We start from the raw sequence: 23,802 nt of genomic DNA, 5'->3' as shown, positions 1-23,802 counted from the left end.
TAGATAGTGAATGTCTTAAAATCTTTGAGCAACTGCTTTAAAGTAGAATAGTTACTTTGCTTTTGGTCTTTAACTTAAGGGAATATCCAGAAGTCCAGTGGCATTTCAAAAGCAAGGGCTTGATCCTTGCCTATTACATTTTTTAAGCACAGTAAGAATAAATGTAGACTAAGGTACTGTGGATAACTCAAGAGCTACTTGTATATGTTATATGAAATTTATATTATCAAAAATTAGAAATATCATGAAAATCAATCAACCTTGGAGATCAATTTTGTATAATTTATTCTTTAATAATGTAGATTTAGATAGCCCTTTGGTATTTGTAACACTTATGAAGATAAGTTGGCTTTATATAGCTCCTTTGTAGATAAATGATTAAAAATTTGATTTTTTTTTATCATTTGCTTCTTAAAAATATAATATTAATTGCATAAAATATATTTTCCTTCAAATTCATAATTTTTCCCTATACTATCTTCACTTGTTTAGATAATTGAACCCACAATCTGATTTATTTTAAACACTCAGTATTGCTTCTGTCAGTTGCTTTATTAGATAGCAAGAATTCTTTATTATTTTTAATAAAATGCACTAGCAGGAATCTATACAGGGATTCTTCCATTCACAGAGTCAAGCAATGATACCTGTTTTGTTAGATCAAGTGTCTAAGCCTCTCAACTTCCAAAAGATTACATGGACAAAGTTAAAAAAGTCATAAGTGATCAACTAACAAAATTTAACATGTTCCTTGATTAAAAGTATAAATATGGGTCAATCTTAAATTCGGATGTAAAGCTTTTATCAATTACATGAGTTTTCTCCAAAATTCTTTAATTTGGGCTTTAAACCCTCCAGTAAAAAACTGGTTTCAAGGAAGAAGAAAGTCGAAAATAGATTCAATCCAAATTCTATGGCAATAAACAAAGCTAAATGTTTCAGTCATTTTTTGAAGCAGAACAGATATGTTTTCTGCACCATATGATTTTAATAGTATTCATCTTAACATAGAGTTTAGACACCATGAGACCACAAGCCAACAAACAAGATCTCAGGCAAATCAAGAAAAACAACTAAGGGGATTTTCTATTGCAAAATTTCCCCCAACTAGAACTGTAATAGAGGAGAATTAATCTGACGCCATATTGGATCTGTTCCTTTACTTTGAAGCACTGTGTCCTGTTTTCCAGGCTTAATCATGCTGGCTCTGCATCTTTTGTAAAACAACGTTGCCTTTAGGCTAAAACCTACAGGAAAGCCTATTCTCGGGGCTCTGACCTTTAAGGATGTTAGCATTTCTGCACTTAGGCAGAGATGGCAAGTTGCAAAATAGAGAATAACCGTTGTTTTGTTGGAGGTTTACAGGGACACCATAGCCTGACCCACATGGAAGGCTACAAGAACAAAGAATGCCTGCAGCAAGAAGTTTGCACAATCAACCACACCCCCTCTCCTTTTTAGTTTAAAAGGAGCCTGAATTCTGACGGGCAAGATGGTTCTCCAGGACATTTGTCCCCCATCTTCTTGGTCTGCCAGCTTTCTGAATAAAGTTACTATTCCTTGCCCCAAAACCTCATCTCCTGATTTATTTATTTATCACTGTTGGGCAGTGAGCAGAACAAGTTTGGCCTCGGTAACAGAACCAGCTTTGTCATTTCCTCTGATGTGAAATCTCTCTGGGTGTACACGTGCTTGCCTGGTGGTTGTGGTGGTGGTGGTGATGGTGTTGGTGGTGGTGGTAAGCAAAAATATTTCACTTCTCCTAGATTTCAATAGGCTAAAATTTCCTGTTATTTAATTCAACTCTAGACTTTTACATAATCACCTGCAGATGTGCTTCTGGAAGCTACAAAAATTCCAACAAGGAAAACAATTCTATTGTCTCCTGACAAGATACTTTTCCTCAAAACTGAGCAGCTCTAAATACACTGCGGGAGTACAGATAGATGAAGTGTGCTTCATTTCCCATGCTGTTCCAACACAATTTTCCACTTATATCAAAGTAAATTAAAATCAGCCTTCAATAGCAGATGCTCTAGCATGATACAATAATGTCAATTTCACTTATTTATTGAGCCAGAGCAGCTTTAGAATAAATTATTTGATACCAAACTCCTGCTTGATGCCCTGTCTTCTCCCTGGTGGCTAATTTCTTCTTCTTACTTCCTTAAAGTTCTACTGTTATGGGAAGTTAGCCTTTACTATGCACATTTGATTGGGAAGGCACAATTTAAATATGTGAGGGGATGACATACATGTTTAATTCTTACTTATACATATATACAAGCACACAGGACCTGTGTCTTGGAAGATGTCATTTCCTAATGTGGGCAAGAGGATGGTCTATAGTACAATCAATGATCTAAAGGCAGTTTTCTAGGGTATAATAAAGCAATGCCTGAGTTATAAGGCAGAACAACTACTGGATATGGATCAGTGGCACCAATCAGTGTGTGCACGTGAGTACACAAACACGCCCATGCACATGGAGCAGCCTTGGAGACAATCCATCTGTGTTGATGGAGCAAAGCCATGCTAGGGTGATGAGGAAAAAGTGCCTAATACAATCAAACCAGGACACCTGAGTAATGGGTAATAGGAGTCAATTGAATTTTCTGGTTAGCTGAAGATCAAACAAAAACACTTTTAATTTTAAAAGCCATTGCTAAAAATTTCCTTAAAGCATGGGAGCCCGCTTTCCTGCCTTGCTTAGTGTCATATGACATATTAAACATGACAGATTCATACTTCTCTGAATGTGGAACTGGAAAGGCCTCGCTGTCATATTTCTGAACATTAGTCTATGATTTGCAGCACAGTGGATACTGAAAATGGGGCAATTTGAGTGAATGGAAATGGACATAATCTAGCAGTCATTGTCTGTGTGTGATTTGCCAACTTTCTCCAAAAAGTAGGGGTAGCAAGCAAATCAGATAAAGTGAGTGTTTTTGGGGTGGGGAGTCAGGTGGGCTGACAGTTAAGTGGTCCCAGGAATCTTGTTTTACTGTGTAAAATTGTGACTATGATCTAGACAGTGACACATTGTCAAATTCTTGTGCCTGTAGCTTTGATACCTGGCCAAGTCTGTGCAGCCAATTTTATCGATGGTGCATAATGAAGATAACTAACATTCCCTGAGGACCAGGTTGTGTGACTTCCATGCATTGACACACTGAGTTCCCTAAGCACACTTTGTGGTACGTAACAGTCTTAAAATATGAGGCAGGGAATTATTCTGTTTACAGATGATAAAATGAAGCTGTGAACAGTTGAAGCCTGGCCCGAAATCATGCAGATGGGAATCTGCCATGCTGGGAGCTGAGCTCGGGCCAGAATCTAAAACCTGAAGTGCCCAGCAAGTCCCATAACCCAGGAACCTGGCCCACAGCCACTGCCAGGCCCTGTTCTGTTTCTATGAATGCTCATGGGAAAATGCCAGGGACTCAGGGCCAGTGTGACTTGATTAAGAAATTCAAACTGCAACAGCCTTTTGTTGGGGACTGTAATCTGGGAGTGAAATTGGCAGTGTAGTAAGGGAGGAAACAGCCCTGGTTGTAAGGGTATTTCTAGGGAAGGAGGTTCCCTGATGGGCTGGCATGGGAATCTGTGGTTGTGAGCCCCCAGTTGCCCTGTGGGAGTGGAGGCAGGGAATGAGAGAGATTCTTCAGACTGGCCATAGTCAATACAGTTTGTAAACAGCTGAGTTCTGTTCCCTCACAGCTCAGACACATTCAGGGCATGAGGATGCTTAGCTAATGAACAACAGTGGGTAGTAAAGGCCAAGAGTGGGGTGGGGAGGAGATATGTGAACACCCCCTGGAAGAACCTCTGCCCCAGGGGACCAGGAATGTAATGAATGTTTGGGGATGCACAAAGTGTTTATATGGCCTCATCAGGTAGTTCCCACTTTAAACTGATAATCTGGACTATATGGTAAATTACGGTGGAATGACTGCTCTTATTTTAGGTTCTACAAACTCTTAAACAGATAGATTTGTATCTCCATTATACAAGCACTGCTGGGTAAACTTTATATTCATGTTAGGATCAAAAGAGTGAGTACTTATTAATATTATTATCATGCTTCTACTGAATTAACACTCCAGCAACAGTATAATGGTCCCACTTCTTAACAACTGCCTCTGTAAGAGCCCTTGTAAGTCACAAATAATAATTATAAAGAAAATATATTAAAAATAATAATTACAGTTACAACAACTATGTTATTTTTAACGAGGATAGTGTTAGCTTCTCCCTCTCATATTAAACAATACCCAACACTGGATTCCTTAGGAAGGACCGCTAATGCATGTTTGGACTTTTCAAGGTCTTCACCGTGTGAAGCCTTTTTACTCACATTGGTCCACCACAGCCAGAATTGCTGTTCCTTGCATGATGGGCAGCCACGATCTGATGTCCTGGCCTTTTTCTGGCACCATGCATCTCTACTGGGTAGTCAAGTTTCCACGTGTCCACTCTGATTTCCAATATATTGTTCCCCAGAGCCAACAGTGGGGCCAGTGGAAAAGAGGCCACAAATAAGGTGGTGAATCCAAGTTGAATAACTGTTGAAGGAATAGACACACATCATGGAGTGGTGGATGGATGGAAGGACAACATATATTCCTTTACTCCTGTAAAGAGAGGGAGGCATATGGTGAACAAAATCCCAAAGAGAAAAGACAGTCATGGTAATAATAATGTTCAATAGTGAAAGAATCCAATCAAAAGACAAATATAAAATCTCTGGGAAGAAGACTAATTACAACCTGTTTCTTTCACGTATATAACCTTAATAGGAATAACATACTTAAAAATCTTTAACCAACCATAGTTATTTGCTGATAATAAACTTGGGAATCTTGAAGCATATTATTCATTCTCAGTGTTGAATAATACAATCTTGGAAGATGATTTGTAATTGAGGATTAAAAAAAGAATATTTTGGAAGTATCTAACAATTTAAATAGAAATAAGAAATGTACCTTTGGGAAAGCTATGCATAGAGAATGTTGGAAGAAATATGCTGCAAATAGGCAAGTGAGCAAGCTCCCTTGAGTCTGGGAAGGTGAGTGCAGCACATCCAGAGGGTCTATGAAGTTGTTACAAGTCACAGAAAGGTATGCAATTAAAGTGTCTTCATAAGCAAAATATCCTTCTTCAGGAATTTTTATTTTGATATTTCTATGGTCTGTGTGGTCACAGGAAGTGAAAATTATGGTGGTGGCTTGGAAGTTCTTTTCTCTTTGTCTGTAATTTACACGGCGTTGTTACAGATGGGGCAACAGAGACCTGTGGTAAGCTGTTCCATGGGGTGGGGGAGCAGTTAGAAATGATAAGGCCAGAGATCTAAAAGACTTTTTGACCCTCCCCTCCTAACTGGCAGACCTTTAAAGTAAACTAGCACAGGTATGTAACTAAGAAAGTGGATGAGAGGCAAATTTATGGTCCCTTTAGGGTTACTGCTCAGTCAAGGGATAGGGACCTCTCGTGCCAGGAACGGCAAGACCGTGGATGGGGTGGATGGGTAGGAGGAGCTGACATTTGCTTCTGACCTGAGAGGCAGGGGTGGGTTGCAGAAAAGCAGACAGTGTAGGAAAGATGCAGCAGCTCCATAGCCCAGAAGGAGCTGTCATATTCAGGGAGGTCAGAGAGGCAAGAACCAGAGTTAGTGATGCCACAAAGTCAGCAGCGTGGCAGCAGTGATGTCAGTATCTGTGTCCATAACCCACCTAACCCTACATGAACTCATCTGCCTACAGGGGCCAGGTAAGTAACAGAAATGTGTGAAGTGGGTGCAGTTACTGGCAAATTGGCAAGTGGATATCCTAATGAAATGCACTGCTCAAAATCACCATATTGGAAAGTGGGCCCCACACTCTCAGATCTCTTTCTCATTCAAGAGAAACTAGAAATTAAGACTTTATTAGAAATCAACCCAGTTCATATCCAAGAAATCATTTATAATGGAAACAAAAGCACAGACTATTTAGAAATAAATTAGTGAAAAATGTTAAGATGGTTCTGATAAATGAGTTAAAAAAAAAAGAAAAAAAAGATGATTGAATGAACATTAGAATGCACCATACTCTTCATTGGGCAGACTCAAATTTGGGAGACATAGCACACTTTTTCTCCAAAATATATTTAGAATCTGAATGCAAATTTAGTTAATAATCCCAAATGGATTTAAGAAAAAAAGCTGAAAGGTGATCCTAAAGTTCTTCCAGAAAAATACACGAATATACAAGTAAAATAATGAGGAGGGATGGTTGAATTGGTAATATTAGGGACCTTCTGGAAAAGGATAAAGTAGGACCAACTCTAGGAGGTATTAATCTATGGTCATGGAAACAGTTTAGAAATAGTGCACTGAGATTATGAATGAAATAGAATACATTTCAAGAACAGATGTGGATATTTATGAGATTTCAGTAATATTAAAAAACTGACACTTCAAATCAGTGGATTCAACTATTGGAGTAATTAGCTAAATCATTGGAAGTCCTGGTAGACTGTCCTCACTTTTGACATTAAAATAAATTCCAGATAACTTTTTTTAATTAAAAAATAGAACACCAGAAAAAAAACCCCAACATGATTTAATCTGTTCAGATATTCAAGCAAGAAGAAATTTCTAAAAAGCTTTTGGAACAAAGACCAACAACAACAAAGGCCTAGCAACTCAGCAAGGCCAGAAAAGCCCACTGTAAAACAAAACTAACCCTCACCTGACCTTCTCTCACGGCCCTGTATTGCTCTCTGATACTTTATACACTTTATTCTTCCCTTTAAATTCCAGTTTCTTGGGGAAGTACATGTGCTGATAACTCCTCCAGGGCTCAGAGCCCTGCATCCCCCACGGCCCTCACCATGGCACTGAGAAGGAGTTGCACTGTTGGTGGCTGTGGGTTCCAAACCAGCGGGCGTTTTCAGTAACTGTTTATTTGATTACCAGGTAGCTTTTGCTGTGGACAAATATTTTCCTCTCTGTGGAATGTTCTTTCCCCTTGATTTTTGTTTTACTTAAATAAAATTAAAAAGCCCAGGCAGATATACACAGATCTGTTTTTTAAAGGCTACCTAAGTATAGTTCTCCTCCATTTCCCCAGTCTTGGCAATTAAAGGTGGGCTTTAGCTCTTGCTTTTTTGCCCCACACACCCACCTTTCTCACTATGCTTCTTTTAGTCAGTGTTCAAATCCCTCTTAAGCCAGGTTACAGTCTTCCCTGTGTTGCTTCAACTAGTTTTCTCCCAACTGCTCTGCTATTCTTCTTTCTCTTGGTGGATTTCTCTTCTCCCATTTGCCATGTATATGGCCATTTTCCCCAGGGCCTTGTCTTCAATCCTCTGTCTGGGAGGACTGAATCACCCCCATGGCCTCACCCACAGCACCTCTGAGATCCTGACTGGTGAATCCAGCTTAACAATGGACAGCACCCCTCAGATGTCCCATAGACACTTCACACCCAAAATGCCACACACAGAGCCACCTCCTCAAAACCAGCTTCTCCTCTTGTACTCCCCCTGCAGACCCACTCTCCGGATGGGTCGCTGGAAAGTCATCTCAGCAGCTCTGTGCCCTGCCGCCATGCAGTCACCTCTACAGCAGTTACCACTTCTGCCTCCCATGTCACTATCACTCTGCCCAGGGCCTCTCTGCACGTGTGTGCCACTTGTTGTCAGGGTTACCTGGGGTGGCCCCCTGAAGTATCATTTCCCCCAAATATGGGCCTCCCCCCAAAATAGTATCTTCCATTCTGCTGCCAGAATAACCAGATCTTCTCTAACATAAACATTATGCAATTCTCTTGCTTACAAATATTCCAATTTATACCTGTTTCTTTAAGGATACATAAGGTATACTCATCATGACAGAGGCCTTGTGTACCTTATATTCCCACCTGTGGATACTTTGTTCTAGCCCTACTTGTTCTTCAGTCTGGCCAAGCTGCTTCATGCCCGTGTACTCTTATATGTCTCCACCTCTCTGCATGAAGTGTCCACTTTCTCTACCACATGTTAGAGAACTAACTTCCATTAATCTTTCAAAATTCAGTTCAAATATCTCCAGGTCTAGGAAGTCCAATTTGCATTCACCTGCTTAGTAATCCATCAACTACTCGCCATGCCTCACCTGGCCTGGGGAGTGCAGACACCAAGTTTTACCTGTCTTGGTCTCCCCAGCAGTTGATACAGTTTTTGGCATAGCAGGTGCTCAATGTTTGTTGGGTGGATAAATGAATGAGTGAGTAAAGAGATGAGCGGTCTACATTCCCCCCAGTTACTCAGCTGCCATTTTGGAAAGTTCATTCTGCAGAGACAAGGAAATCTCAGTGCAGGTGGTGGGCAGACAGAGCAGAGGTGAGGGCGTGGGGGAGACAGGCCTGGTCCTGGAGAGCGCAGAAGAGGTGTGGATGGGATAGCACTGGAGAGAGGTGGAATGAAGGGGGCAGGTGCAAGGAGATGTTGAAGAACAACTGATATTAACTGTAGTAAATTAAAAGGAGAACATATTATATGAAGGGAAGATCAAGTTAACACAGCACAGGTGGAAGAGGCAGTACCAGAGACAAAGAGGTCTCACTTCATCATTCACTGCATTTCACTTATGGCACCTGCCCTCTGGGAAGGCATCACCAAATTCTTGACAGACTGGTGTTTGTGTTGTGGGTGCTCTAAGTACAAAAAGGTATCTTATGGCTTCCAGATTTTAAGAATGATAGATTATTTCTCTTATGTCCCATGTCTGAGTTCCCAGACAGCAGGATCATTTGCTGGTGGGGGGAGAGCTATTGTGGTTAACAACTCATGGTTACTCTAATAATCTCAAAGGATGGTAGGGAATTCACTAAAACAACTAAAAGAGAAATTTCACTCAGAAAAAAACATATGCCATATAGAAACTTGTGGGGGCTTTGAGGGCAATGTTACCACCAACTCATCTAAGAGTTGTACATGAGTGTGTTGAAACTCCAAGCTCAAGTCACTTAAACACGTATGAGAACCAGGGTCCAGGCTGTGGTGCTCTGGACATGGACAGGAAGATGCAAAGCCTTACTACTGCCTCCAACAGGATCAGTCCAGCCGAGGAGCACAATGGACACGGACACAATCACACACCATCAAGAGAAGAATCAAGTGCAATTCATGCCTAGAGAGGAGAGCAGAAAATCTCTAAATAGTGGAGGGGTTCCTGCCAAGGCTTGGCAAGAATCCTTCCAGGCAGAAAAGCAGAGAAAGGTACTTCAGGCGAAGGAGAATAGGGTTGGTGTCTGGGTGCGAGGCCTAATGAAGCACGGGTGGAGGGCTCCAGGATCACCTCTCAGAAGCTGTTCCCCTTCAGCAGCTAAGAGGTATAACTAAAAAGGCAGGTGGGGTGTCATTAATGATCATGGGGAAAACTGGGAGGAGGAAACTGAGGTCAGGAGATCATCACCAAAGGCACTTTATTTTAGAGGAACAAAAATAATTCAAAAAGCAATTGGAAATGCTATCTCCCATGAACCAAAAGAACAAAAAATAGGTTTCACTCCAGCGTTGAATACAGAATAACAGACTGCCTACTCTCAGAAATGGATTGAATTTTCTAATTCATTATGGATTATTTAGATAATAGGAAAACTAATAAATCTGAAAAATCTCTCTAGAATTGATGTTACTCCATCCTGTTTTGCAGGGTAGGGGGAGGCTGAATTATTTATTTGGTATTTTAATGAGACTATAAAGTTCTAAAAATCCTATCAATTTCTCCCTAAAGCCTACAACTTTTCCTTTCAATTCCCTTTATTTGACTTAACTAGAACAATAAATTTATTCCAAGGCTTTTTCTGTGTGTGTTAAAACAATAAATGCTTTGCTGCCCCCAGAATGTTGTTGTTATTATTAATGCTGATAATAGCTCCAATAAGAAATATTTACAATTATGACTCATTTTGGAATAACAGGTCATTGTCTTATAGTCCTTTTGAAAATAAGCAAAATAAATGAACATAACTTCTACACCAGGGACTGCAGCTGCACCTTTAATGGAACCTGGTCATGAAACACAGCAAAAGCAAAAATGTAACTCAAATCAGTCCCCAGGCCACAAAGCATCACTGACTGAAGATGCCACAAGTTGACCTTTCACTCACTGAGGAAACAAGATGCGTTTCCATGTATAATGTATATTTTTAAAAGCAATTATTTTATATATAGAATGTGATTTAGGAAATAAAACCTTCCTCTATCTCTAGACTTATAAACAGGAAGCACAAAATGGTGCCTTTGCAGACATGAACCCTCATGCATAAATGCAAAGCCTATTGGCCAAAATCATTTTCTGTCTCCTAAGCTTTAAAAAAAAAAACTAATTCAAGGCAGTGGTGAGCTGAAAGGGCTCAGATAGAAAACGTGCACATCATCAGCTTTCTAGTAGATAAAAGCGTCCCATGTATAATAGAAAAGATGGCTTTTCCTATGGAAATCTATTTTAAGATACAACCATTTAAAGGCAACTGAGATCTCAAAACCAAGCTCAACCAAAGAGAAACAGAGCCCAAGCAAATGTACAGAAATGGACAAAGACATTGGAGAAGGAGGGGATCTGTGCTTAACCGATATTTGAGATCAGCAAGTTCATCCTGAATTCAAGCCAGTGATGTGCCATGAGGTCACTCAAGGAACCAGGCAGAAACCATCGGTCAGAAGAATGTGAAAAGGAACAATGTGAAAGGCAGGTGTGAGATGTTTAAGGGGTGACACTGTGAACCTTGCTGCCATGACGCAGGATGCTCTTGCAGGCTTTCTACACAGGCTGGCGGGCTCACATGACTCTGTTTAGAAGGATATCAGCCAACAGCTGTGCCACACGGGCTACATGAATATTCCATTTCATTCCTTGGCAGTAAATCTTCAGCTTTGTACAACATAATTATTGACAAATATACACGGAGGCACCCTGTGTTTGAAAGCCTGACTGCATAATTGCATCTAATGGAGAAAAGCGGGCTCCGTTTCGGTATGATGGTCATTGTTTGGCTCAGTAACCGATGCTTCTGAGACCCAAAACATACTCTAGTATAACTGACAGCACCGAAATCTCCACTGATGACTTACTCATTTCAAGGTATTCATAAAATAACCCCAGTTTGCCCATGGGCTGCAGATGGCAGTACCATTCCCATCGTGGGGTGGTCTGTTCTGCTTCCGAAACTGTGGCACCATTAGATTCATGACCCAGATGCCAAACAGATCAAATTATAAAGCAGGATATTATCAGACCAAGGTAATAAAAGTATTACTGACAGTTCAAGCTGAACACATCATCTTCCCAAGAATTTAATTTCTTGTTTTCAGGATAAATTTCTTTTTATTGCTGCCACCCTACCCACAAACATTGTGAAAACTAGTCCTGACTACGTATCTGTGTTTACCAAAACTGTAATGACTGCTAATTTATCTCCTACCTCCTTTTCAGGTGGGCATTTTAGCTTTTAGAAGATACCTTCCCTCATTTGTCTTTTTTCCACCATTTCTCTACTATTATCCACCATGGCCTTTCCAGTCTGAAAATCATCAGAGAAAATAAGTAAAAGAAAGAAAGACAGGGTCTGTGAGCTGGTGATAAGTGCTGTGGAGGAAAATAAAGGAGGACGAGGAATTTGTGGTAGGGAGGATTGGGGATGGTGCAGTGACCTTTGAATAAGGCAAAGAATGAGGCAAAGGGGTGGGCAGAGAGAACAGTGATCACGGGCCTGGAGGTCCCTCACGCTGGACAGACAGCATGGAGACTGGTGTGGGCCAGAGCAAACAGGAAATCAGTGGTGGTTTTGGGGGTGGAGCCTAAGAGACCACAGTGAGGATGTGGGCATTTTTCCCTCTGTAGGAATTGGAGAGCCATGGAGGGTCACCGAGCAGAAAAGTGTTACTCTAACTTTGGATCAAACAGGTCCAAGGCCCTAATTTAAGCAGAATAAATCAAGGGTCAGAGAAGTGACATGCCGCCTCAAAGTCAGTGCAGAGCTTAAAAGAAACACAGCCTCGACTTACAGCCCAGTGCTCTGCCCCCTCCTGGATGCTGTCCCACAGAGCTGTCTCTAAGGTTACCTTTTTTCCTCACTCAGAGGCTTGTGGGCCAACTGAATGCTTCCCCCTATTTCAAATGGCAATTTGTCCTGAAATGAAATCGGGGTTGGCAGTGAAACAAGGCATGGGCCAGTAGCCTACAGAGCTGTTGTCCCTGAAAGCAACAGCTGGCACGTGGCTTACTTGTGGAGTTCAGGAGAAGAGACAGAGCAACAACAGACAACTTAGCGTCTGGCAAAGCTTTGGCTGACTGCACTGCACGTTTGGATGGATTTCAAATTTGGACAGAGAGGCAGCTTCAAACGAAAGGCCGGTGTATACACCGTACATGCCCACACGTCTATATGCACACACACACGGACACACAGAGAGTATGTGATGTGACTTGTAAGGAGCTGCCCCTGCTAGGTTTCCCACTGCCTCTGATCTCAGCGTTAACCTTTCCCTGGCCATGCTCCCAGGTTTGCTACGAGATTTCTTTGCAATGGAACATGCCCTTCGCTTCACAACCTTTCCCCACTGCTTTCAATGACATTAGTGGAAGAGCAGGGAGCTCTGGGAAGTGGTGGGGATATGGACTGAAGATACCCCTGAATCTGAATTCACACTTCATGGCTTATTTGTTATTTAACTTTATTTACATTCAAATGCAATTGTTGCAGATCTCAGAAGATGATTTACACTCACTTCTATGGCAGAAAGTTGCGGTTAGTAGACCCACCACTGGATCCTCTTATTCAACACATTCTTCCAATAATTCAGATATTACTGTATCACAAACGTCCATTTCTATATTTTGATATCTGCTTTTCAGTATAATTATCTTCCTTCTTTATTCTCTAAATCTTAAGATTTTAAAACATTTTTCTGAGAAGTGGTCCACAGGCTCTTTAATTATGATAAGTAGATAAAGAGATCTTGGAGATCAAAACCACATTTAAATCCTGAGATAAACTCAACTCTGTCATATACATGGCTAGGTTTAGTCTGCAAATACCTTGTTTAGTAATTTTTGCATCAAACAACAAGGTCCTACTGTATAGCACAGGGAACTACATTCAAAAAATTTTAATAGCCGATAGTGAAAAATAATATGACAAGGAATATATATATATATATATATGTATGTATAAATGAATCACTATGCTGTACACCAAGAATTAACACAATATTGTAAACCAACTATACTTTCAACAAAAAAAGTTGAAATAAAATTGGGAGATGAAACTTCCACTGCCCAGGCTGCTGTCAGGATGAAATGATTCAGAGCAGGCCAGGTATTAGCAACCCCCCTAACACATCAAAATGTGGGATCTTCCTTTTGAGCAGCACAGGCTAACTGGCTGTGGCCACCTGTAAATAAGGCTGAAGTCACTTAGACCCTTGGTTTGGGGACACCGTGGCCACAGGGTTGGGGGTCACTTCAGCACCTACGAGAATGACGGGGACAGCCTGCTGCTGAAGCTGCTCCCCAGGATGCAGCCCAGAGTGCTGCAGTCAGGTCTGAGGTTCGGCCGGGAGCACGCAGCTCCACAGCCACTTGGAGCCCTGCAGTGCGGGTGGCGCTGGGACCGCGCTCGTCCATCACCCTTCCTGGCACCCAGACTCGGGAGTCTCTTGGGGGAATTTTTCTCTGCCTCATACTTCCTGTCTCAGCCTCTTGTGGAATCCGGTCCATGTCCCACGGAAACAGGGCTTTTACCCTCCAGGACCTATATCCATCACGGTTTGGATCCAGGATGAAACTTCCATGCTAACTCATCTGGCAATAACTTCTTGTGCTGAATTGCTCTCCCCCGCCGATGGTATTAGGTCATATTAGAAGTCCTGACTTGCTTGTCCTTAGCTAAGACTCTGACCCTCTTTCTCAGTCTTCCTGAGTGGAACCACTCATCTGTCGCAGAAAATCTTGGGCTGTCGTCTACCCATCATTGTCCTCGGTCTTTTGGGTTTTCTGTTGGGTTATGGTTCTTGTGCAGGGATATCAATTTGCACATGTGAAGCACCTGTAGACATTTTAAAAAATACAGGCACTGGATCCTCCCCCATCTCTGGCCAAGGCTGGAAGCTTTCCCCTCTAGCAGGGGTTACACAATCATTTGCTTGGGAATTGACCACAGATTAGCATAATCATAGTAAATTGCCTTTTACTCAGTGCTTGCCATGTGGCACTTTCTACTTCATGTTGTCTTTGTACCTTCATTATCACATTTAATCTCTGCATTATAGATAATCACCATTTCTGTTGAGGACACTCCCACTTGCTAATCTTGAATACAAGTATCTTTGATTCTCTGAATCTATTTCATTCCTGAGTTTCCTGTTCCTGAATTTAAAGAGTGAATTACAGACACATGTATTTAAGATTCTCTTATTATATGTCTCTGCCACATCCTCTAACCAAATCATATCTGGAGAAGAGAGATTTTCTTATTATATAGTAGTGCATACCCGTGGTGGAAAATGTAGAAAACATAAAGTAAGAAAATTACAGCCATACATTATCTAAACACCAAAGGACAATGCTATGCCATTTTGGGCATTTAACTATTTTTCTTAATATTTTATCCTAAAATTTCTCCAGGGCAAGTTGCTTAACCCTGGAGTCATAATAGCCTTTTGTCAAGTACAGAATAACATTCCCAGAAATGATCCCAATATCAAAATAGTATGTGAGGCTGGGAAGGCCACAGGGCTCTCAGCTTATTCTCTGAGTCCTACAAATAATGCTGTTAATTCACTGATGTTATGCATTCGATGCCTGTGAGTCACTCACTCATCAGCTGGCTTGGACTGAGACCTACTATATACCAGGTGCTGATCCAAGTGCTGGGGAGACCCCAGAGGGAGCCTGGATCATGGCTTCACTGTCCTTCTTCATTTGCTCCCAGAATCCTACTCAAGAGCCCCACATGGAATTGGGGGGTGTAGGCAGGTGAGTTATTTCATTTCATTATGTTCCTTTGGACATATTTAAATAGCATGAAAATAGTCGCTAACTTTGATAAGTTTTCTTTTCCCTTCCTATGTATTTTTGATGATGGGTGCAGTTTTGGCATAGCAAGAATTACTGATAGATATTTGGTATGTTAGGATTTAATATGAAAATGTAAGAAGGAAACTGGCACCTTATACAAAGAGAAGAGGCAGTGAGGAAAACACAAGCCACCCTCGAACTTGGCTACCACTCAGCATTCCTGGTTTTCAAACAAGGGAATTATAATTCAAAACATATTCCCTAAATATTTTAGCCCATAGTAGAAATACATGGAGGCAAAGTTCAGCTCACTGGAACCTACAACAATGAGCTTACTTAAGCGAAAGAATAAACAGACCACAGATACTATAATGCATCCTTTACTTTAAACTAGTTCATGTGAGCAAGTTTCATTTCACATGAATTTCTCAGTACCAATTTAGGAGATATATCCTTCTCCTTCATTGGTTAAAATAGCTCACTGACAACCAGATTCAACAAAATTTAGTGTTAAATAATTAACCTATTTCCTTTAGGAAATGCTTTTGAGTAACCTGAGTTTAGTATTTCCTCTCTCTGATCTATTTCTTTTCACAGAGAAAAATAGTATTATTTGCAAATGAGCTACATTTACTCCTCTGGAAAAATCTGACTGTGGGCTCAGTGTAAGAGTTGTGCACTGCACAGTAGGGAAAAAAAAGATTCATTTCACAGCAAAGATCAGAATCTTTTTTTGAGGGGTGTTGTGAGCTGGGGGACAAGGGAAATGCATTTGTTTAGAGACAGGCCCCAGTAATCCATACTGAACCTGAAAGATGAAGCCCTTGTGAAGAAATGTGGAAGGACACACTGACACCCAATGGTGTTCACTCTGCAAAAACAGAAAGAAAGAAAGAAAAAATAATTTAACTGCCCTATAAAGAGAATGGACAGAAACTTGGTAATAAGGGAGAGAGAAGGAAGGTTTAGGGAAGGGAAGAGAAACAATGAAAGGGAAGTTGGATGTGGTGGGCAGAATAGCAGGTTTCTGGAGCTTACAATGAAGGATGATAAGAAAAAAAGTAAAGTTTTAAAAAAGTAACAAAGTTTAAAATAGTTTAAAAATTAAGAAAAGAAGTTAAAAAATAAATTTTTTATAGTGGCATGGAAGATTTTAAAATGATGGATGTTTTTTATTTCAAAATTCAAGTTGTTTGAGTTTCTCCTCCATGCTCCAAACATCAGGAAGGCTTGCTTGTGTAAGTGGTTTTGGGGGACACCACAGAGAGGGGTGAGCTCTGCAGTTAGGTTGGCCAGGAGAAGAATGCTGATGTGAAAGGCAAGACAGAAGAGAGATCAACAGTTTTGTGAGAACAGAAACTGAAAGCCAAACATTATCCTAAAAAGGTTAGCATGGTAGGCAGAAAAATGGTCCCCCCCAAAGATGTCCATGTCCTAATCCCCAGAATATATGAAGAGGTCAGGGTCCCTGGCAAAGGGGGACTATGGTTGAAGATGCAATTAAGGTTGCTAACCAGCCAACTCTAAGAGAGAGGTGGGCCCAGTGTAATCACCAGGGTCATTAAAGGAGGAAGAGGGAGGCAGAAGAGGGGAGAGAGGAGAGGAGATATGACCACAGAATCAGAGTCAGAGGCACACCGTGCTGACCTTGAGAGAGAGAAAATAGGTCACAGGCCAAGAGACACAGGTGGCCTCTGGAAGCCAGAAGAGGCAAAGATACAGGTTCCCCTGGGGCCTTCAGAAACAGCCCTGCCAACACCTTGACTTCAGCAGGCTTCTGCATTCAAGAACATTAGGAGGTATAATTTGTGTTGTTTAGTGGAGACATTTTCTTTTTTCTTCCTACTACCATGACGCTTGGGGATACTTGTTACAGCAGCAACAGAAAGTGAACACAGTAAGCTCCTTGAATTGTGCAGAAAATGCAGATAACACTGGACTGTCCACCTTGATATGGGATTGGGCTTATGTGAAAATCTAAAGGACAGTGTGACCTTAGCTAATATCTGCTTTTCTCATTTTTAAGAAGAGAACAGTAAGTCAAAACCTCTGTAGTTATTATTTTAGACAAGTGTCTCTTAAAACATTATGTAAACCTGTGCCTTAGGACCCCAAGAGAGCCTCTGTTCTTAGAAGAACATGGATTCAGAGAGATAGGGTCTTACATCTGAGTCCCACAGTGGTCTCTTATTGGCAATGAGAGCTTGGGCAAATCACTTACCCTCTTTAAGCCACAGGATCTTCATTTGCAAAAGGGAGATAAGAATAAGGATTGTTTGGGTGATTAAGTTATACACACACATGCACACACACATATATGTACAACACTTAATACAGTGACTAGCACATACTAGGCACTCAACAAATTCCTGTTATGGATTTTTAAATGCATGTATAAGAGGAGGAGAAAGTTGTGGGAAGTTGTGGGAAATCTTAGCTCACGGCCCCAACAAGGGCCATCTCTCAAAGTGCTCTGATCAGTCAGCCCCCAGTGATGGGCTAATAAGCAGAAATTATAGCTCTTGGGGATTTAAGTTAAACATAAAAAGAAGGTATTTAAGCATAATTATTAAACAGCAGGTACGTTTACACTGTTGGATGGATCATCTTATCTGGAGACTTTAATAAGCAGAGTCTCCCCTGTTTTAGAGATGGGCATGCAGGAAAATGACTTGGATGGGTGGGCCGTTCTCAACCCAAGATCACATGACTTAGTATTCACGGAAGTAACACCTCTTGTGTGTTATTCCAGATTGACTGTCCTCCCATGATTATTGTCAGCTGTGTCATCAGTTCAAGGAGACAGCCACCTGGGTCACACTGGAATATTAGAAAGAAAATATCATTTAAATTTTAGATAGCTATAACATGAAATAAAGTCATTATTTTATGACTAAAAAAATCTAAGAATCAGACAGTAAAGACACTCTTCTTTGAGCAACTAGGGGAAAACTTGAACCAGGTTAGACTGTCAGAACACAAAGCTGTATTCACAGCACTTCATTTCTGTATTTTCACAGCCGATACATCGGATCTCCTGGATAAGTCACAAATCTGCCCTTAAAGAATGTGATGTAGAAACACGAAGAGTAGTAGTTGGCAAACTGGAACAAGAACACCTCCATGGCTAGGTTGTTCTCATAGTCATTCTGGTCCTTGGGAGCTCTGCAGCTAGAATAAAGAAAAGTTAAGTCTCTAAAGCTGTGAACAGCTTTGAGACTAATCAAAGCCACGGATACATGAGTTAACACGGTAAATATATATATATATATATATACACAATTCACACTGTTTTCATTTAAGCTGTTTTGAATTCCTTAACATAGCTACTATGTTAATTCCAAGTGTACACACTGTTGTAAGAGTTTCTCACACTATGAACACAATAACCCACAAGGCAAAAAAAATAGTCAGCTGTTCCTTAAAATTTGTAAGCACAACAGTATCCAATGGGCAAGAACTGTCCTCTGTCAGGTGTAAGTTGATAGAAAACTACTTCTGAACATCCTGCTAAATGATATTCTCTTGTCTCCCTGAACGACAGGAAGGTAGGACTATTGAATAAAACAAACAAAACACGGGGAAACTTGCTAGAAGAATTTGGGGAACATAAAACAGGTCATCCTCCTAGTTTAGAATTTAAATTGGTCTTAGTGTTTTCAGAAGATGACTACTGAGCAGACCACTGGGAGAACGACCCAGCCACATGCAGCTTGTGGGAAGCACTTGGGCCGCTAAGCCGCTGGCTGGGATAAAAGCCAGAGAGAAGAAACATTTATTATAGAAGCTATAGATGATGAGAATGGAGCTACACTAACAGGAACAGCATCGGGGAAAGACACATAACACTGTGATTATTTGTCCTCTCCGTAACACATGAGCAAATCTGCCACTGGAACCATGACCCTCTTCCACTTATTTGCAATAAAGAGACTATTTACTTTCAACAATAGGGTACATGATCTAATGTAATTGAAAATACTATTCAGCACTGACCTCTTTACACAGAGCTTGGACATTCTAATGCTTGCTTTGTCGCTTTAACTAATGCAAAGCCGGAGCTAATTCACTTCTCATATAGGCTAGAGAAAATACGTTTACACTTGACGTTTTCTAAAGACTGTAATGTAGTGGAATTGAAGTGCCCAAAAGATACAGTTTCTGTTTTGACCTGGTTCTAAAAGTGGTGTAGAAATGACCTCAGCTGCAGTAGGAGCTTACCAGAGTCAGTCCTCATGATTGCCACTTTCTCATATACTGCCTTCAGGGTCACAATGATGATAAAACTGATGAGAGAAGCAGTGATGGGCGTGGCCCATCTGCACAGTCAGCTACTTCTGGATTGGGTCTCTTCCATGCAGGTTCTTGGGAAGTTTTGCAGAAAACATAATGAACACTGAGAGTCCGTAGGAAATGATCCCAATAACTGAAGCAATGGTGAACAGGACCTGACAACCCAAAAACCCAGCAGCATGAGACTCACTAATGATCATATTTTTACACAGAAAACTTGCCCCAACCCACGCTTAAACAGACAACATGCATGTGCTCTAAACCTCAAATAAACGTGAGAAGTGATGTAAATCGCACATAAATGCCACAAGAGATGTGAATATCAGGTACGTTAATCTTTAGGGTAGGAGGAATGAAGGATGTCAAAAAGAATGAGTGCATCCACTAATGTAACATGCTGACAGCAGGAGCAGCTGTGTGCAGAGCATAGGGAATATATGGGAACTCCACTTTCTGTGAATTTTTCTGTAAACCTAAAACTGCACTAAAGAAGGAAGCCTGTTAAGTATATCTTTAAATGGGTGAAAATGGAGTAACTTGTGACATGTTCTTTTGGAGACAAGTCTGTGATAGCAGAACCAATGAAAATATCCCTTCTACATCTATAGAATTACGTAGGTTATGAACTAGTTGTAACCCGTGAAGGGGATATGCTTCCTTTAAAGGGAGAACCTATCGCTGATTCAGGGGCCAGCAGGTGCTAGCTGTCGTCTTCATTCTGAATAGGACCAGTGAAGCTGTGGACATGTCCTGAGGGAAACACTGGAAGTGACAGCAGATCTCTGTTGATGAAAGCTTCACATGCTTTTCATACTCCTTGAGATTTTAAAATGGCAGGTATTCATACTCCCTGCATTTGCACAAGATTCATGTCCCTGATCCATTGTAGTTCTGACTGTGTGGACCCAAGGGCAACGGGGGTGTGAAGCATAATTTGCACGTGGCTGATAGGGTTTCAGTTCCTCACTAGGCAGGTTTTTTTCTGGCCACTGAAGAATGCACATTAAAGATCCCATTTTTAAACTGTTTTCCTTCCATCTATCTTCTTGGTCATAGTCCAGAAGCATGTCTCAGTGTCCCTGGCTGCTCCTGATGGCTTCCCCAGAGAGAAAGCTCCAAAGAATGTGAATTTCAAGACTAAGTAAACCACATCATGTTATTTACAGTAATAGCGGGAGGCTGGCTTGCACCTGCAGGGGAGAGCAGAGGGAGTGTTTACAAGCCCCTCCTGGAGCCACACTCCTTCATCTGGATCCCAGCTCTGATGCTAGCTGTGGGGCCTTGTGCAAATTTCTTAACCTCTAGGGGCTTCAATCTCCTCACCCATATAATGGGGGGATAATAATAGCAATTTATAGGATTATTGTGATGAGTCAATGATTTACTAATTGTGAAAACAATTAGAACATTAATCACAGTCATGTGAAAAACTCTACCTAATTATTAGCTATGAATATGGTGACCAAAGTCTTAAAAAGGTGTTTTTTTCTTAGTTTTTAAGCCATCAGTTTTTAGAGAAAGCATTTTATTTCCTCCTCTACTCTCTTTCATTATCCTTTTCTTCACAGTTAAGGCTTCATGCTTGTGAAAGGAATAACATTTTGGTGTGCGTGTGTGATTAAATGTGAAAATTAGTTAAGGCTGAGAAAAATGTATTATAGAAGGTATATTAAGCCTTACTCTCTTGTACAACACATATAGGCCATTTAAATAGTATGCATTTTTAAAAAGTCTGCATAATAATTTTTTAATTATGTATTAAGTAATCAAAATAGTTAAATTCTTTAAATGCTTACTATTGCTTAAGCACAGATCTATTTTTCTAAATCCTCACAATCACCCTGTGGGAAATGTAATATTATATCTCTTTTACAGATGAGGAAATAGATCCACGTGGAGATGATGCAATTTGCCCCAAATGAAACAACTATTAAGTGAAAGAACTGAAATACTCAAAGAGCCCAAAGACACACTAACCGTATAGCACTGCCTCCTACATGGTCTGTGAGATCAATTCTAATTCATTTCAGAACGTATACAAACTTGACACATTTCCATTTTTCTTCCAAGAACTTAATGGGTTCAATATTTCTTAAGAAACAGGAAAGCTTTCCATTCTCCTTCCTCAAGTTTCTTCTTACTTATCATCTTTTCTGATCATAACTTTAATATTTGCTCATTAATGAAAATTTGAAAGCACTCAGTAGTGGACAGAACTGCTGTCCTGGAGCTGTCCCCAGTCTTAGAAGAGGACCCAGATTTTGCTTTAGGATAAATAACTTCCCTTCTATCTTTAGTCCTGTGATTTAAGCTTGATTGACACACTCTTTCTGAAGCACCAGAGGTAGATCTCAGTTGGTTTAAGACAAATAATACCCCTCATTCTATTGGTCTCACTCATGATTTGAGAATTGGCAAATAACACAGTAAAAGTCACTGTTATGTGAGGAGATAAGTGCTGGTGCCCATGTGAATGATGAGCTTCCTCTATCAAGAGAGGAAGCTGCCAAAAGAGACCTCTCTTGGCTTGGATGGATGTGTGATCTGTGATGCTGAGTGCCTAGAAGCAGCATGCTGAGACATCCTTGGACACAGGATGAAGAGAGGACAAAAGCAGCCCTTGACATCATCTGGGCTACAGTATCTCTCCTTGACTGAAGCCAGACCTCAGACCTGAGGTTTTCATTTACAGGAACCAATAAATCCCATGCATCCCCATTTTTTGGTTGTTGTTTAAACACATTGGAGATTGATTTTGTCACCTACAATCAAAAGACTCCAACTCTGAAAATGAATAAAAAATAAAATAAGAAAAATGCTTCTAACTATAGACATAATTCCTTCAGAACTGTGCATTGTTTGTATATTAAAAATCATTTTATATATTAATTTTATTCTCAAGCCTATCATAAGCATAACATTTGACATGTCATAAAATATATTCATGGACACACTTTTTCATGACTGCAAAATATTCTACTATGTGAAGTGTTGGAAGAATATTTTGGCTGAGATTTTATATATATATATACATATAAAAGTATGTCTGTGACTTTCATCCATACTGACTTTTCCCTGCCATTTTGAAATACTTCCTTATTAAAAGTTTTTCAAAGCTGAATTAGTGGATTAAAGCATATGAATATTTTTGACTCTTGATATGAACTGCCAGACTGCTCTCTAAGAAGGCTGGAGGAGTACACCGGAAACTAACACAGCATTGTAAATCAACCATACTTCACAAAAACTATCCAGTAGCCTAGGCATGGGATTGGTGATCACTGGCTCTTCATCCTCATAAACAGAGCTGTGTCACTTGAGAGGTGGAAAACTATTTCATTCTGATGTGCACTGACTGAATTACTATTGGAGTGTGACATCTATTTTTTCCTTTGTGAATATGTATTCATGTTCTCTGCCTTCTACGCTCCTGAGATTTTTTGGTGTTACGTTTGAAGTGATCTGAACTCTCTGTGTATTGAAGGAATTAGCCCCTTGTCGGATTTGTAAACAAATAACATCCTCTGGTGTTTTGTTTAAAATTAGGATGCTTCTGATGCATGGAAATCTTTATATATTTTCCTCTGAAACTTACTGCTCATCTAGAGGTTGTATATTCATCCATATTTATTTCTAGTTTTTTTCTAATTGTGTTACTTTTTTAAATATTTCTGGAATTTCTCACAATATATGGTTCACTGTTTTATTTCAATTTTTTCTTTTCCCCTCAAGTAGCTATCATATGTTCCATTTATTGAATAACCTTTATTTATCTCCCTGATTTGTAATGCCTTCCATCTCATATATTAAATTATTATTGATATCAGAAACCATATCTGGACTTCCTGTCCTATTTTCTAATCTGGCTATTCTTTAGCTAGTAAAACTCTCATTGTCTTATTAATTATTATATTAGTAATATGATTTTATTCACAATAAACCACAAATCAATTTTATAACTTCTGATATTTTGGAGATATGATCTTTTAATCTAGAATCATGTGATTAAAGCTTCTTTTATGTCTTTCAGTAGTTTTTATTTATTTAATTTTTTTGACAGTTCCTACTATCCTTTTGTTAGGCTATTCTTAGGCATTTTACCTTGGTTGTTACTCTTGGAAAATTTTAGAATTCTTAATGCCTCCATCTGGTCTCAATCAGAACCTGGAGAATCCTAAAGCACGGATCTGATTTGAACAAATGAGTTGAAAAAAACTGGGGGAAGCACTGTGAGCAGAAGAGACTCTGGAACCTCCAGATTGGAGCCCTGCATTGGCTGAGGTGTTCTCTGGAAACAGTTTTCCCTATGAGACTACATATTCCCCAGCTTGACTTTCAGTTTCCTCAGCATTTCACATTAGATTTTAAGAAGTCTGTGGCAGATTCTTACCCAGAAAAAGAGCACTTGCACCAAGGGTTATATGTATACACTTTCCCCAGGTGGTAAAAGGAACACGCTCTTC

Source organism: Camelus bactrianus, chromosome 8 (genome assembly GCF_048773025.1).
Source record: "Camelus bactrianus isolate YW-2024 breed Bactrian camel chromosome 8, ASM4877302v1, whole genome shotgun sequence".
Taxonomy (NCBI): domain Eukaryota; kingdom Metazoa; phylum Chordata; class Mammalia; order Artiodactyla; family Camelidae; genus Camelus; species Camelus bactrianus.
This window is presented reverse-complemented; position numbering follows the sequence as displayed.